The sequence below is a fragment of the Gavia stellata genome, chromosome 2 (assembly GCF_030936135.1).
Source record: "Gavia stellata isolate bGavSte3 chromosome 2, bGavSte3.hap2, whole genome shotgun sequence".
Classification (NCBI taxonomy): domain Eukaryota; kingdom Metazoa; phylum Chordata; class Aves; order Gaviiformes; family Gaviidae; genus Gavia; species Gavia stellata.
The window spans coordinates 41,329,216-41,342,753 of NC_082595.1; the positions used below are offsets into that span (position 1 = coordinate 41,329,216).

Consider the following 13,538-nt stretch of genomic DNA (forward strand, 5'->3'; position numbering starts at 1 on the left):
TCGGGCAGAGAATCCTGCTCTTTTTGAATTGTCTTTTCTTGATGTATCCTATCTGGTCTTGAGGCTTTCATTATGTAAAATGAAGTGTCAGTCCAGCTGGTGATGGGAAAATATTCAAAGGTGCTCAAAAGCAGGATACAAAATCCCAGTCAATATGGGTTGGCCGCATGTTGACCATCGGCTAGCACCACAGAGGGTACATAACAGTTCTGTAGGAGGAGATGGGCTCATTGCCTTCCTGAGAAGCCTTTTCTTCTCTGCCTACTGCTGGGGTGGAAGAAATGTTGGTACTCTACAATGTAGTAAAGCTTGAAGTTAATGGGATTTTATGTTTAATGCAGGCTGATGTGACCCTCAGCGTGGCCACTCTTTCATTAACTTCAGCAGTACATGAGTGTAAGCAGCTCTTCGATCCCAGTTCATAGGCCTCTCACTGGAAATTCACTGAGGGGGGGGAAAAGTATCCAAACTCAAAGACAGAAGTTCACCAGATGTAATTAGTGCTTTCAGTCAACCACTGCAATTTATTAGAGGGTGCTTTTGTGCCCGCCTACCTGGCAGTACGTCTAGGTCACAATCTACTGAACAGTGTTGCAGTTAATCTCTAGGGAGTTCTGCTTGTTTACATATCTTGCATACAAACACGGAAATGATGAAAGCTGAAAATCCACCCTTCGCGGGGGTCGTAGGGCAGGGGAGTGACCTACTGAAACGTATTGGTTTTGATGGAGAACGCTTTCTTTGCTTTGTGTCCGTTAGGTTTTACTAAGCCTGTGTCTGCAGAGATGCCAGATAAAACACCAGGTGGTACAGAACCTGTCCCCAGGAGTGAAGGTTAGTAGGTTTCTTTCATTTTTTTGACTAATTATTGAAGACAAGAAGCATTGTTTTCAAGTCAAAAAGTGAGTTTCCCTTATTGGCCTTCAACTTAAGGGAGAACTGAATTAATTTTATGTGTGCATGTTTAGATAAATAGCAGGAACTTTTCACTTATATTTGTGTAACCCTTCCCTCTGTCCCTAGCCCCATCATCCGTGATAGTACTAAAATGTATATGAGGGGGGAGGACCAGTGCGCTGCTAGGATTTCAGCTTTGGAGAATATGTTTTGTCCCCTTTCGATAAAGAGATCTTGTTGACTGAGGCCAGTTTTTTGTGGGGGGATATTTAAGTCTCATAGAACCAAAGCTGACATTTAAGATGTGGGATGATTGATACAAGGAGGAATTGAATATGCATGATTGCCACTAAAATCAGTGGAATATTGAAATGCTCAGTCTTTCTGAAAATCAGACCGTTTTTTTCTTCTCAAGGTCCATTAACTTTAAATTCCCATATCTAAAAGTTTGGTACTTGGTTTCAGGGAAAATTTGTTCCTTAAAAACAGCTGTAATCCTCCTAATTTGCATCCTTCCTCAGAATCACTGCTGAATGTTTCATTAAAATATATTATAAAAATTTTCTATTTCATGTGAAGATTGTGAGGTGTTTCTGACAAACCTTGTAGTAGCTCTTGTATACGCTTGCTTTCTACATCATTGCTGTCCTCACAGAAGGGCTGTATTCATTCAAATGTGTGTTTTAGTTTGAATGAAGCTTGCAGCTTGGTCTAGTTTATACTGCTTTCTCTCTAAACCTAAAGATATAAATCTCAAAATTTAGTTTTAAATATTTTCGTTGCATTTGAACCTCAATTTTGACTTTTGAAAGGCATCAAGGAACATGCTGCAATAATAATTTCAAAAGGCACATCAATAACAGCTGAGAAACAAATTTCTTTCACTGTAAAGGGTATCAAGCCATGCTTAACTGCAAAAGGCCTTTCTATTAATTTCTTTTTTAAGTTTACGGTAAAGCTTAACACACATTACTATGAGAACTCTTGACACAAGAGAAGAAGCAGTTACAGCTAGTCTTTCAAAGACTGAGCTCTCTGAGTCACATGTTGTGTGCCCCCTTATAAATAAATCCTTATGCTAAAAGCACTGTGATGAAGTCCAGTTAGAACGACAGCCTACACTTGTGCCGTGAGTTAGGATGTGGAAGAAATTGTCATCTACATTGCTGGTTCCTTCTCTAAAAGTAGCCTACGTGGTCACATCTGTGGCTCTCCTAGGTATTAATGAAGTCTCAATGTGTTAAAATTACACTCATTATATATGTTGTATATTGAATTTCTTTTCTGGCTGTGGAATGGTGGCAGATACTGCCACGTTTCAGCTCTCCAGCCTCCGAGAGGAGTTCTGGTAAATTATGTGAGGCATAGGGATGATGTAAAACTTTCAGATCAAATCTGGGGAAAACTCACTCTGTCTGTGGAAGGTAACTTTATTTTCTCTTACTGCATTTTAATTTACTGTGTTAGCAACTTCCAGTGAGTGAGTTGTAAGGTTTGCTTTGGCTTTACATCAGGAGTTAGAGAGGGTGGGACTTGTGATAGCACAGAGCTGTAGATGGGCTGGGAGCAGGGGGCTGGGGGAAGGAAGGGGAAGGAATGGAAAGAATCCTTGCAGAGCATCATTAATGATGGAGTCACTGACGGCATCACGTGGCCATCAAACAAAGATTGATTCTCCTCCTTACGCTGGCAATCAGAGATTGATGCCTGTGAAGAGGGATGGGCGAAGACTGAGGGCTAATGCATGCATCTGTTAGACACTGAAAAGACAACAGTCTTTGAGGTCAGAACATCCCAGGTACCAGTTTCTAATAATTTTCCTGCTAGCTCCATCCCCAAATGACAAGGTTGAAACTGAACACAGGATTGTTCATGTCTAGTTACAGGAGAGGGAGGCAGGGAACTGCTTGTTTCATTTAATTTTTGGAAGACTCATGAAGTCTTCGGTGTCTCTTTGTTTCTGTAAACATGGTTTTATTTCACCAGAACTGCCAACAGGTAAAAAACATTCCAGAAACATTTTTGCAGTTAAGCAAGGATCTAGAAACTGCCTTCAGGATCTTGTTCAGTACCTTCAAGGTCTTTGTGTTTTTTCAGTAGCTTCTGATGTCTGTCTAATCAAGCATACACATAATATAGTGTTCTGCACATTATCAAGGAAAGCTAAAACTGGAAGGCTTTCAGACACCATATTCGAGTAGAGTGTTTAGGGGTACCACAACAAAAATCTTCTCCATGTATGCTTTGTTGTACATTTTGAGGGAATTAGTACAAGATTCCTGTGACTTGAAATCTCCCATATACATAGAAGACACATGAAAAATGGTTGTCGGAGCCATTAAGAAACTGCGTGTATAAGGTTGTATAACTGTTACACTGTATCACTGTTTCTCTCACACATACAACATACACATGTATATACATGTATAGAAATACGTGTATGTAGACATACGTATAGCCTTAAATCATGAGATCCTAAGGGAGCTGTTCCCATGGGTGGTGTGGTGAGTGCCAGCTTCCCGGGATGTGCAATTTCAGGGTTCCCAAGGCAGTGGGCGTGGACGTGGCAGGGCCTTCTCTGGCATGCTCTGCTTCAACTTTCATGTTTGGTCTTTGGAAATAGTATACCTTCTATTTTTGTTTTCAGAACGGACTGCCCAGGGAGGTGGTAGAGTCACCATCCCTGGAGGTATTTGAAAGACGTGTGGATGAGGCGCTTCGGGACATGGTTTAGTGGTGGACTTGGCAGGGTTAGGGTTACGGTTGGACTTGATGATCTTAAAGGCCTTTTCCAACCTAAATGATTCTATGATTCTAATACCTCAGTTTTTTGACCGAGGTGTGAGGAACCCAAAAAATATGTAAACTTCTTGCATATGGAAATGGGCTTTGTAGGTTTTGAGGTGCAACAGGCAATTTCAGTGAAGCTTGCTGCAGTGTGTTGGTTTTCATGATGCTCTGTGCTTTATAAACCACTAGTGTGAGGCAAAAAAGCTGAGTAACTACCAACAACTTGAAACACTTTTTTCTATATTGTAGTAACACATCCTCAGGTACTCAGATGAATTACTATTGATGTTGGAGAAATAAGAAATTCATACAATAAAATATAGCTAAATAAAATTATGAGATAATGCTGAGTCTTCATTTTCAATTTACAGTTATTGTATTCTGTTGTGATAAAAGCTTATGAAGTTCTTCAAGCAGTTTGTATAAAAATGGGCTTTAACAGATGCAATGTTTAGTAAAACGAAACTTGGTTTAATCTGGATGCTTTGTTTTTAATCACTCTTTGAAATTAATTTTTAGATGTTAAAAAAGGTGAAATAATAAAAATGAATCTTCACTTAGAGAGCTGATCTTATGTCTTGATGAAAATGTTCTACTAAAGACAAAACATGATACTAGTGTCTTCTAATGGTACTAAATCATTAGTGCTGGAAGTTAGAACTTTGAGAGGTTTCGTTTTTTTACTCTCATAAAGACTCTTACTTTCAAAGAATGTTATGGTAATGTTTATGGGAAAGAACTGCCAGGCATATGCCAGTGGCTGCTCTAGCACTTATAAGATGAACTTCCATAGGCTTTGGTCATATGCATTTCTCTATTTACTTAGCGTTTATACAGTTTACTAGTATACAGAAATATTTCACTAGTATGACTGAGTCAGAATTAAGAAGTGAGTGTTTAATTTCTCATGTTTAAAATATCACTGCTACTTACATGCATAAATGTTTATGTGAACTTTCTTAATTATTTCCAGACATCTTATTGCTGCTTGGTTTTTTTCCAAAGAAATATTCTTGCTATCATGTTTTTTTTTTTTAAAGAAAAAAAAAGAAAAAGGTGTATTTGTTGTTACAAATCTCTAACAATTAACCTTTCACGTTTATAAGGATCAAGTTGGGTTGAGCAAAGTGCTGGCAAGGTGACTGATTATCTGGAAACTTTTTAAAAGTCAGTGTTGCTTTAACCTAGCAGCACCCCTCCCTGCCCCTCACCCACTGACCCACTGCTCCATACACTGGAGTTAAGCCATGAAGCACACAGAAGCAGACAATTGAGAAATGAGTTTCCTGTAATTAAGTTACTGTAACTTTAGTCCTTGACTCGAGGGTCCCCAGTGAGTGGGCAGACTATTTGCTTTTCTGCCACCTCTTCTGTCAAGCCCTTTAGAGTCAACAGTTACATTTATAAATGCCACTGCTTGCTTTGTGCTATAGGGGGGAAAAACCCGGGACCTGGAGATTCGGTTGTTGCAAAGGTGGAAGTGCATATATATCACATGAGAAAAATACTTTTCAAGAAGCTTGTGCAGCTATCAAGGAGTGGTAGATAAACAAATTAAAACAAAAACCCCATACCATGATCCACATATAACTGTTTCTTAACTGTTTTCCTACGGCAAAGCTATTATATTCTATTTACAATGGATGCATTTAGAACAATGTACTATGTCAATACCAGGAAGTGGATTGAGTGTATTTCTGTTTTAGCTTGCAAAGGAATTAGCATTTGTTCTGCTCGTGTTTGCTGAAAAGTCACTCTTAAACTTCTAGTATAGTTAACCATTGGAAATGAGGCTGTGACAGGAGTAACCCACCCGTTGCACAAATTCCCCCTCTCGCTTACAGAGAGGCTGCTGTGGTTCGCAGCAACTGCTCGTGATGGTATCTGGAGTTGGGCAATTGCTCATTTGCTCATTGTAGATTTTTCATTACAAATTATTTCTCTTGTAGGATTAAAACAATTTTTTTTGATAGCTTAAGAAAATTTTGATGATACTGAATGGTTTTCATAAAAAAACAAGTGCTTCATCCTGTGTATTGCTGATTAATTTTTTTGTCGTGATACCTTTTGAACAGCTGTTCGTAACATAGCTAGGCCTGCTTCAAAGAAACCAGATGATGTCTAGCACCCATTTGGAAGGTTTTATCAATGATCTGGATAAGGGGATTGAGTGCACCCTCAGCAAGTTTGCAGATGACACCAAGTTGGGAGGGAGTGTTGATCTGCTTGAGGGTCGGAAGGCTCTGCAGAGGGATCTGGACAGGCTGGATCAATGGGCCAATTGTATGAGGTTCAACAGGGCCAAGTGCCGGGTTCTGCACTTTGGTCACAACAACCCCAGGCAACGCTACAGGCTTGGGGACGAGTGGCTGGAAAGCTGCCCCGCAGAAAAGGACCTGGGGGTGTTGATTGACAGCCGGCTGAAGATGAGCCAGCAGTGTGCCCAGGTGGCCAAGAAGGCCAATGGCATCCTGGCCTGTATCAGAAATGGTGTGGCCAGCAGTAGTAGGGAGGTGATCGTGCCTCTGTACTCGGCTCTGGTGAGGCCGCACCTCGAATGCTGTGTTCAGTTTTGGGCCCCTCACTACAAGAAGGACATTGAGGTGCTGGAGCATGTCCAGAGAAGGGCGACGAAGCTGGTGAGGGGTCTGGAGCACAAGTCTTATGAGGATCGGCTGAGGGAGCTGGGGTTGTTCAGTCTGGAGAAGAGGAGGCTGAGGGGAGACCTTATCACTCTCTACAACTACCTGAAAGGGGGTTGCAGAGAGGTGGGTGTTGGTCTCTTCTCCCAAGTGACTAGTGACAGGACAAGAGGAAATGGCCTCAAATTGCACCAGGGGAGGTTCAGGCTGGATATTAGGAAAAATTTCTTTACTGAGAGAGTGGTAACACAATAGAATAGACTGCCCAGGGAGGTGGTGGAGTCATCCTCCCTGGAGGTATTCAAGGAGTGTGTGGACGTGGCATTGTGGGACATGGCTTGATGGGCATGGTGCTGTGTGGTGTGGTTTTTTGTTTGTGTGGTGTGGTTGGTTTTTTTTGGTGGTGGTTTTTTTTTTTTCTTGTAATGGTTGGACTTGATGATCTTACAGGTCTTTTCCAACCTTAGTGATTCTGTGATTCCCACGCTCAAAGTTTTTGGGTTATCAGTCAAGTGCTACCTTAACAGTAGCTTTATGCAAAACACTTAGAAAAGGTATACGGGTGTAGGAACTTTATTTGGGTTCTCCAGTCAGCTTGACTGGTTGTTTTTCTGTGCCTTAAAAGTAGCAATCTTTGACGAGAAAGATGTGAGGAAGTTAAACTTCCACAAACTCGTCTTCCTTTCCCCCCTTTCCTCTCCATCTTCTTTCAGTAAGCGAGAGCCATGACTTCCCCCAGCTGGATCCTCCCTTACTGAGTCTGTGGTTCACACTCACATCCTGAAGGAAACAAATGTTACACCTGGGCTTTATAAACAGCCGCTGACGAATCCCAGTGGACAACAAGCTTATGTCATTGTAAACTATCCTATAGTAACAGCAGTGTTTTTCCTTGCATTGTGTACCTGATGGCACTAGTGGGAGCCTACCAGCTGTTACTGTTGTTGTTTGTGATCAGACTCATTTAGTTTTATAACTCCTCTGACTTATGTTTGCATGCTATTTCTGCCTTAATATGTAACGTTGCACGGGAAAAACATGCTCGCGCAGCTATGTAAATCTGTAGACCGCCCAATGGATCATACTCTTCAAATGCAGTGAAGAAAATAGCATTTCAATTTCTACCTCTGCATTTTGCGAAGACTGATTCTTTCATGGCAGGAATGCCAGGGTACCATTGTTGAGGTTAGTAAATGCTGCACGCTGCCTTCTGCACAGTGCTGTGGGGGCTTTCAGTGAGTACATAGCAATGTACTATCTTGCGCCATGTTGATGGAGAAAGTTGTTGTTACACTTTATTATTACTGCACCCCTTTTAAAGAAATACAAAAGTAGATGGGAAAATGAAGCATCTTTTCTAAAGCTTTTTCAGATCTTAAGTGCGCGTGAAGTCATAGATAACTATGGTAAACTGCACTCGTAGGCTTAATAGTATATCGCTGAGATGAGCACAAAAATATCTGTGTGCTGAGAGATGGTGATGGTATACTTCGTCTACCTGCTCCTGTTCTTTGGAACCAGTTTCTTTATTATTCCTTGCTCCATTCTCTGTTTCCTGCAGCTTCTTGCTGCCTAACTGAAGGGAAGAGATGTCTGGAATAAATGGCATATACCAACTGTGCTATTTTGTGGACAAGAACTTGTGGCTATCAGATAACACTAGATGGGTGAAATTCAACATAAAAGGTCTTGGCTATTTCTTCAAGAAGGTGGTAGGCACTGTGGACTTCCCTGCCAAAGGATAATGTGACTGTAAAAAAGTCACATGAGTTGAAGGGGAGATAGGAGAAGTCTCTGGAAGACAGCTCCAAATAAATGAGCCACTGCAAACCAAGGAAATCCCTTTAGCTGAAAATGGTTGGAAGCTAGAAGAATGCTGGGGAAAAATATAGTACATGCTAGCTATGTTCTCACTGTCCCCAGTAATATAATCTTCCTGTGCCAGGTTATTTTTCCTTACTATTCATAGCCTCATTTTGTAGCAGCTTTTAATTCCCCGAAAATAGTATCTTGAAGGAGGAGGAAGTGTCTGTATAAAGACAATACCTGAAATTCTTAACTCTAGTGCTTATAAAGGGAGTTGGTGAAGTCAAAGCGGATTTGAAATCTGACTGGAAATGGGAGAAAAGCAAAGTGGAAGGGTGGTGAAATTGGATAGTCTGTTTCTGACTCCTCACTAACTTGTTGGCCTCTCCTGCACACTGTGAGAGGTTGGCACATCTTTCTTTGAACCGCTGGTTGTAGACTGTTGTCATAACACGTGATGACTCTTGTCATAACTCTCTTGAGAAATTTGGGCTAGCTCCAGTCCATCGAAGTTGAATATTAGCAACAGCCTAAGCATCCACTGTGCCGTGCAAGTACAGCGGAGCAGTTGCTTTTCTGCAACCAGACTGTTTGCATCCCCCCTGCTCCGCAGTGCGGCTCATATTCTCTGATAGTGTTATGATGCATTATACTACAACATTGAATCAATTTGCTTTTTTCCTGAAAGCATTTTGATGAACTGCCTTAGTCACTGGGCCATGCTGGTTGGGTCCGACTTTCTTTCTCTGTTGCCAACAGGCTGTTGACTGGATGGGCTTTTAAATTTCCTCAGCTCAGTGGAGTGAAGAGGAGGAGGTAGTGGTGGTGGCTCCCTTGATCTAGGGCAGTGAAAGGCCGTGAAAGGTAGACTCTTTTGGACATAGTGAAATGTTTGAGTACAGTTGAGCCTGCTCCTCTTCAGAAGTGAAGATGCAGCTGCTGTAATGGAATGGTGGTTAAGTCACTGATCACAAACGTTGGGCTATTAACAGGTAGAATAACTTGTTCTTCAAATGCCAAGCACTTTCCCTGGTGTCCTGGCTGGTGGGTGTCCTGCCAGAGATCAGAGTTCCAGTCATCTGCAAGTTACAGAATACTTACGTGGCCTGAACTGCTTAAACTTGAGGTTTGGAAAACTATGGGGTTTTTTATATTAATGATGCCATTTTTAAATAATTACTTATGCTTTTCTGTCTCAGTGGTAATTAATTCTTAGTTCTCAAGCAATTAAGACGTGTAGCACTTGAGTTTGATGCACTTTTTTGCTTTTGTATAAATAAATTGTACGTGATACAAAATTATGTGTATCAGATTTATAAATAATGTGGACATATTAAATAACCAGTTATGAGTAGTACAAAGTAGGGAGACTAAATGTGGCTTGTATGAAGCAATCAAATGTGGTGTGTCTTGATGAAAAATAGCTAGTTTCTTTAAAGCACTTGTGAATGCTAATAGTCTCATTTCTAAATTGATGTTCCAAGTTGAGAGAAATCTCAAACAATGCAAATGTTCCTGGAGGAGCATAGGTTCCTTGTTAAAGCAAAGAAACAAGTGGTGGACTAATTTTCTGTGTATTCTAATGTAAATATTCCTTTCAGTTAGATGCTATTTAAAACTGGTTGAAGACAGCCCTCTCCTGACTGTGAGGTTTTTTTAAAATTGTTTACATTTAAGCTGCAAATTGTAATTTGACCGTCAGCCTGACTTAAACCTGAGTTTGCTTATCTGGAGTAAAATATTGCCAGTGGAATTTTTAACTATATGATTCTCAACTTTATCACATTTACATAAGAAACAACCGCACCCCCAAATTGCTCCGCAAACAGAGCCTGAAAGTAAAACACAGTGATGCCATAAATGAGTTCCCAGCGTCTGCCTTCTGATCAGAACAAAAATTTTAGTGGTCTGTTTGCATTGCTCAAAATTGCCGGTGGAGGCAGAGGGCAGCTGCGATGGGGCCCAAGTGATGCGACTTGCGTGGTTAGGCAAGGCAGGGAGCACCCAGCCCTCTCTCTCCTCCCTAGCTCCCGCCCCAGCATTCTTCTAATGATGGCTCACCCTTAGTGCTCCTTGGTGGGATTGGAGGGCAACATTTCCCTTCATGGTGGACGTCCATCAGGAATGATAAACAGTGTCTCATTATTAAATTTATTAATTACTTTGAGCGTAGCTATGTATATAAAATACTTTAAAGAAAATGATTGATTGAATACTCGTCATAAACAGCTTTTTTTAATTTTTGTGTCATACTTGGCATCTGTCTTGCTTACTGTCTCGGAAGTGTGCTGCTGATCCTAAAGAAGCTATTGCAGGTTTAAATTCTCTTTTCCTGTTTAAAAATAATTTGAGTACCATAATAGTTCTTGGAGAAGACCCTGGACAGAGGGTACACTTTGATATCTCTGTAGTACTGTAGTCCCAACAGTGCATGACCTGGAGTGAAAATACAGAAATACTATTCTGTCATTACAAATGTTAGCATTATACTTTACATCTGTTTTTTCTAGGTTGGGAATGATAGCCCTTGCTTCTCTTGAGATTTCTTTATGAGAAGACTTTGTCACCAAACAGAACAGTTATTTTTGTTAAAGCAATTACTATGGATTAAATTACTGTTCAGGAGTACTTAACTGCATCTTTTTAGGATGCTTTATCATGAAATCTGTCATGTTAGAAATAACGATTTAAATTAGCTTCCTTTGCAAGTTTCATTGTGGGTTCGGGGGGTGGGGTTTTCTGTTTTTTTTTTCTTTTCTCTTTTTTTTTGACTGTCATATATTTCAGGATTTTTACTGCTCCCCATATTGTTGTGCGAAAACACAGACTGCTGCCAACTGCACAGGGTTAATATACAGAAAATGAGCAATAGTAACAGTTAATCTTTCTGTCAGTGTTAATATTGAATTTTACTTATACTAATAGGATGTAAAATATATTTAAGTACTGTAAAGTCAACAGTTTCTTAAATATAAATCAGCTTTCATTCAAAAAACTGTGTTTTTTCACCTTTTGCAATTTCCTCCATATTTTATCTTGCTGCTTTATTCAAGTGACATGCCAGAAAACTGTTTTCAGGTTCATTGATTCTCCTCCTCCCCAGCCATATTTCTTCCAAAGCAACTTGAAGGATATCGAAGGATGAGAGGCAAAAATTGATTGCTTGCTACCCGTTAAAGTAAGCTACGACTCTTAAGATAAATTAGATTCTCCAGGTTACATTCTTTCATCTTGGGCTGACTGCAGCCTTAAAACCAAGAAATCCAAGTTGGTCAAAATAAAGATACAGAATTTTTACCCTTTGAGTTGCTGAGGCATGCAGCAGCACAGGTAGGTCCCTATTATTTACCACTTGACTCTGAAGAACTTTGACAGGTACTATATCGTTAGCAAATTCAAGCCTGCTGATATTAGTTATCACTTAAGAGTTGTAGTGGGAATTTTTTGTCTTTTAGTCACCTAACTATATGTGTAGCAGTAATTTCAAATTATACCACTGACATTAGATGTGAGCTGAGAGGCCTTGATATATCCTGAATTTGGAGAGATTAATACAGAGAAAAGCTTAGTTGTTAGGTTTTGCTTTTTTAATTGGCTCCCTGTAGTTTAATTTAGCTTAAAAAAACCTGGGAAATTGCTGCTTGCTGATAAACCATAAGGGGAGTTAGCTTTGTTTTATGAGTGATAAAATATTAATAGAAACTTTCTACATGTTTTGGAGAGATATGTCAAACTACTGAAGTCAGCTTCTTGAAGAGTCAGCAAGCCACAGAGAGGAGGAGGTGAAGGGGGGGGAAAGGTGGGAGGCTGATTTCTGTTGTGCTGTATCCGTCCATTAGCGGTCCAGGCCAACGAGCCTTGGAATGGTTGGATTTGGCATGTAAGAGGCTTTTATTCTTTAAATTAAAGCCACATTATGTACTGGTAGCCTCTTTGGTCAGAACATGCTGTAAAACTGATTGTGCAGTTCAAGACATTAAAAGTTACCAAATCCTTTGAAAATAGTAGCTGTTCTTACTTGTGGGTTTTGTGGAACAGGGCTTAATACAAATTCCATTGCACACAACTTGGCAGTGGTCCCCGCAACATATGTTTTACAAAATAATTAAAAATGGACACAGCTTTCAGGTGCAATACACAATTTTCTTCCCATATACACACAATGTAGTCTGTGCTTCAGATGATGGAAGGACTATGAAATTGTTTAAGATGGTAAGAGTTTGAATGTAACCTCTATCCTAGCAAGTCTGGACTTCCCTCGTTGACCAGGAAAGCCAGGCAATCCAAGTTATTTGGGTTCTGTTATGTCTAGTTTCTTTTGAGACAGTTAGGAACCCCTGCTTCGTCTCAAGTCTGTGTTTGTAAGAAGGGTGGTTATCAGTTTATATATTTGTAGTTTTCACTGTATAAAAATTTCATGTTGGTGGTTAAATCTTATCTCATGAGAGGGTATATTTTTCACAATGGGAAGCAATATTTGAAGAATCAAGTTAAGTAGGAGACTAATCATTAGGGAATTTTGCCTGGTGGCTGGTCAGGAGGTAGTTCTGTCTGGTCATGTCAGAAGCAAGCCAGCATTTCTAAAGATGGGATATCTTGTCTTGAATGTTGTTTTTTTTTTAATTAAATACACAGTTCGCAGGCAACAGGAAATCCTTTAGGATGATATGACTCTGCTATGACTCTCCCAGGAAAGAAAATGACTGCATTTCGAGGTTTGTGCACAATTAGGATCCCTACCCAGTGGGACAGTCTTGGTATTAGATCCCAGCCCTAGGAGCTCTGTAATCATTCAAAATGAAACACAGAGAGAGCGTTCTTAGGGCTGTAAGTACAGATATGTATAAATGTTTTCTTTTCTCTTGTGTCTCATGTCTTTAGTAATATTTTTTTTTCACAATTGAGTAGTAATAAAATACATTATTTTTATTTAAAGACTGTCTGAAGTTTTTGGAAATCATAGGCTTTCCACTTTGAAAGAAGTGGCAGTATTAACTAGAGGCACTGATCTATTCTTACAACACCTGGCACTTGAGTATGAAATTGAAGGTGCCCCAAAGTTGCGCTCCTTAACCTGACCACACAAATACTTTGTGATCTGCTAAAACAGGCAAAGTATTTAAAGACTTGTTCCACTGATAGCTGCTAGCTAGAAAATCCTTCCATGTGACAGAAGATTTTCTTGAGTGTGAAGTCTGCCATGAACTTGTTGCTCATTTCTCTCCTCAGAAATATTTATGAATAATGTCCTAATTTTATTATAAAAGCATGTTTGTTATTAAAGGTTATTGTTTAGTTCTGCTGCTTGTCATCCCCTCTCATTTCCACCCCTCAAAAGGAAAAAAAAAAAAAACAAAACCACAAACACCAACAAAACCAACGAAACCTCACACCCACATCTTC

The 13,538-nt window shown here is 40.0% G+C and overlaps 1 protein-coding gene across 1 annotated transcript in view; it reads left to right on the forward strand.

Annotated features, from left to right (window-relative positions):
* The first annotated feature begins 797 nt into the window (after window positions 1–797).
* Window positions 798–13,538, forward strand: part of PLEKHG1 (pleckstrin homology and RhoGEF domain containing G1) — a 104,659-nt gene continuing 91,918 nt past the window's right edge. Inside the window, exon 1 of the mRNA XM_059833510.1 lies at window positions 798–834. The gene's annotated coding sequence lies outside the window, so the exon portion shown is untranslated. The remainder of the gene's footprint in view (window positions 835–13,538) is intronic.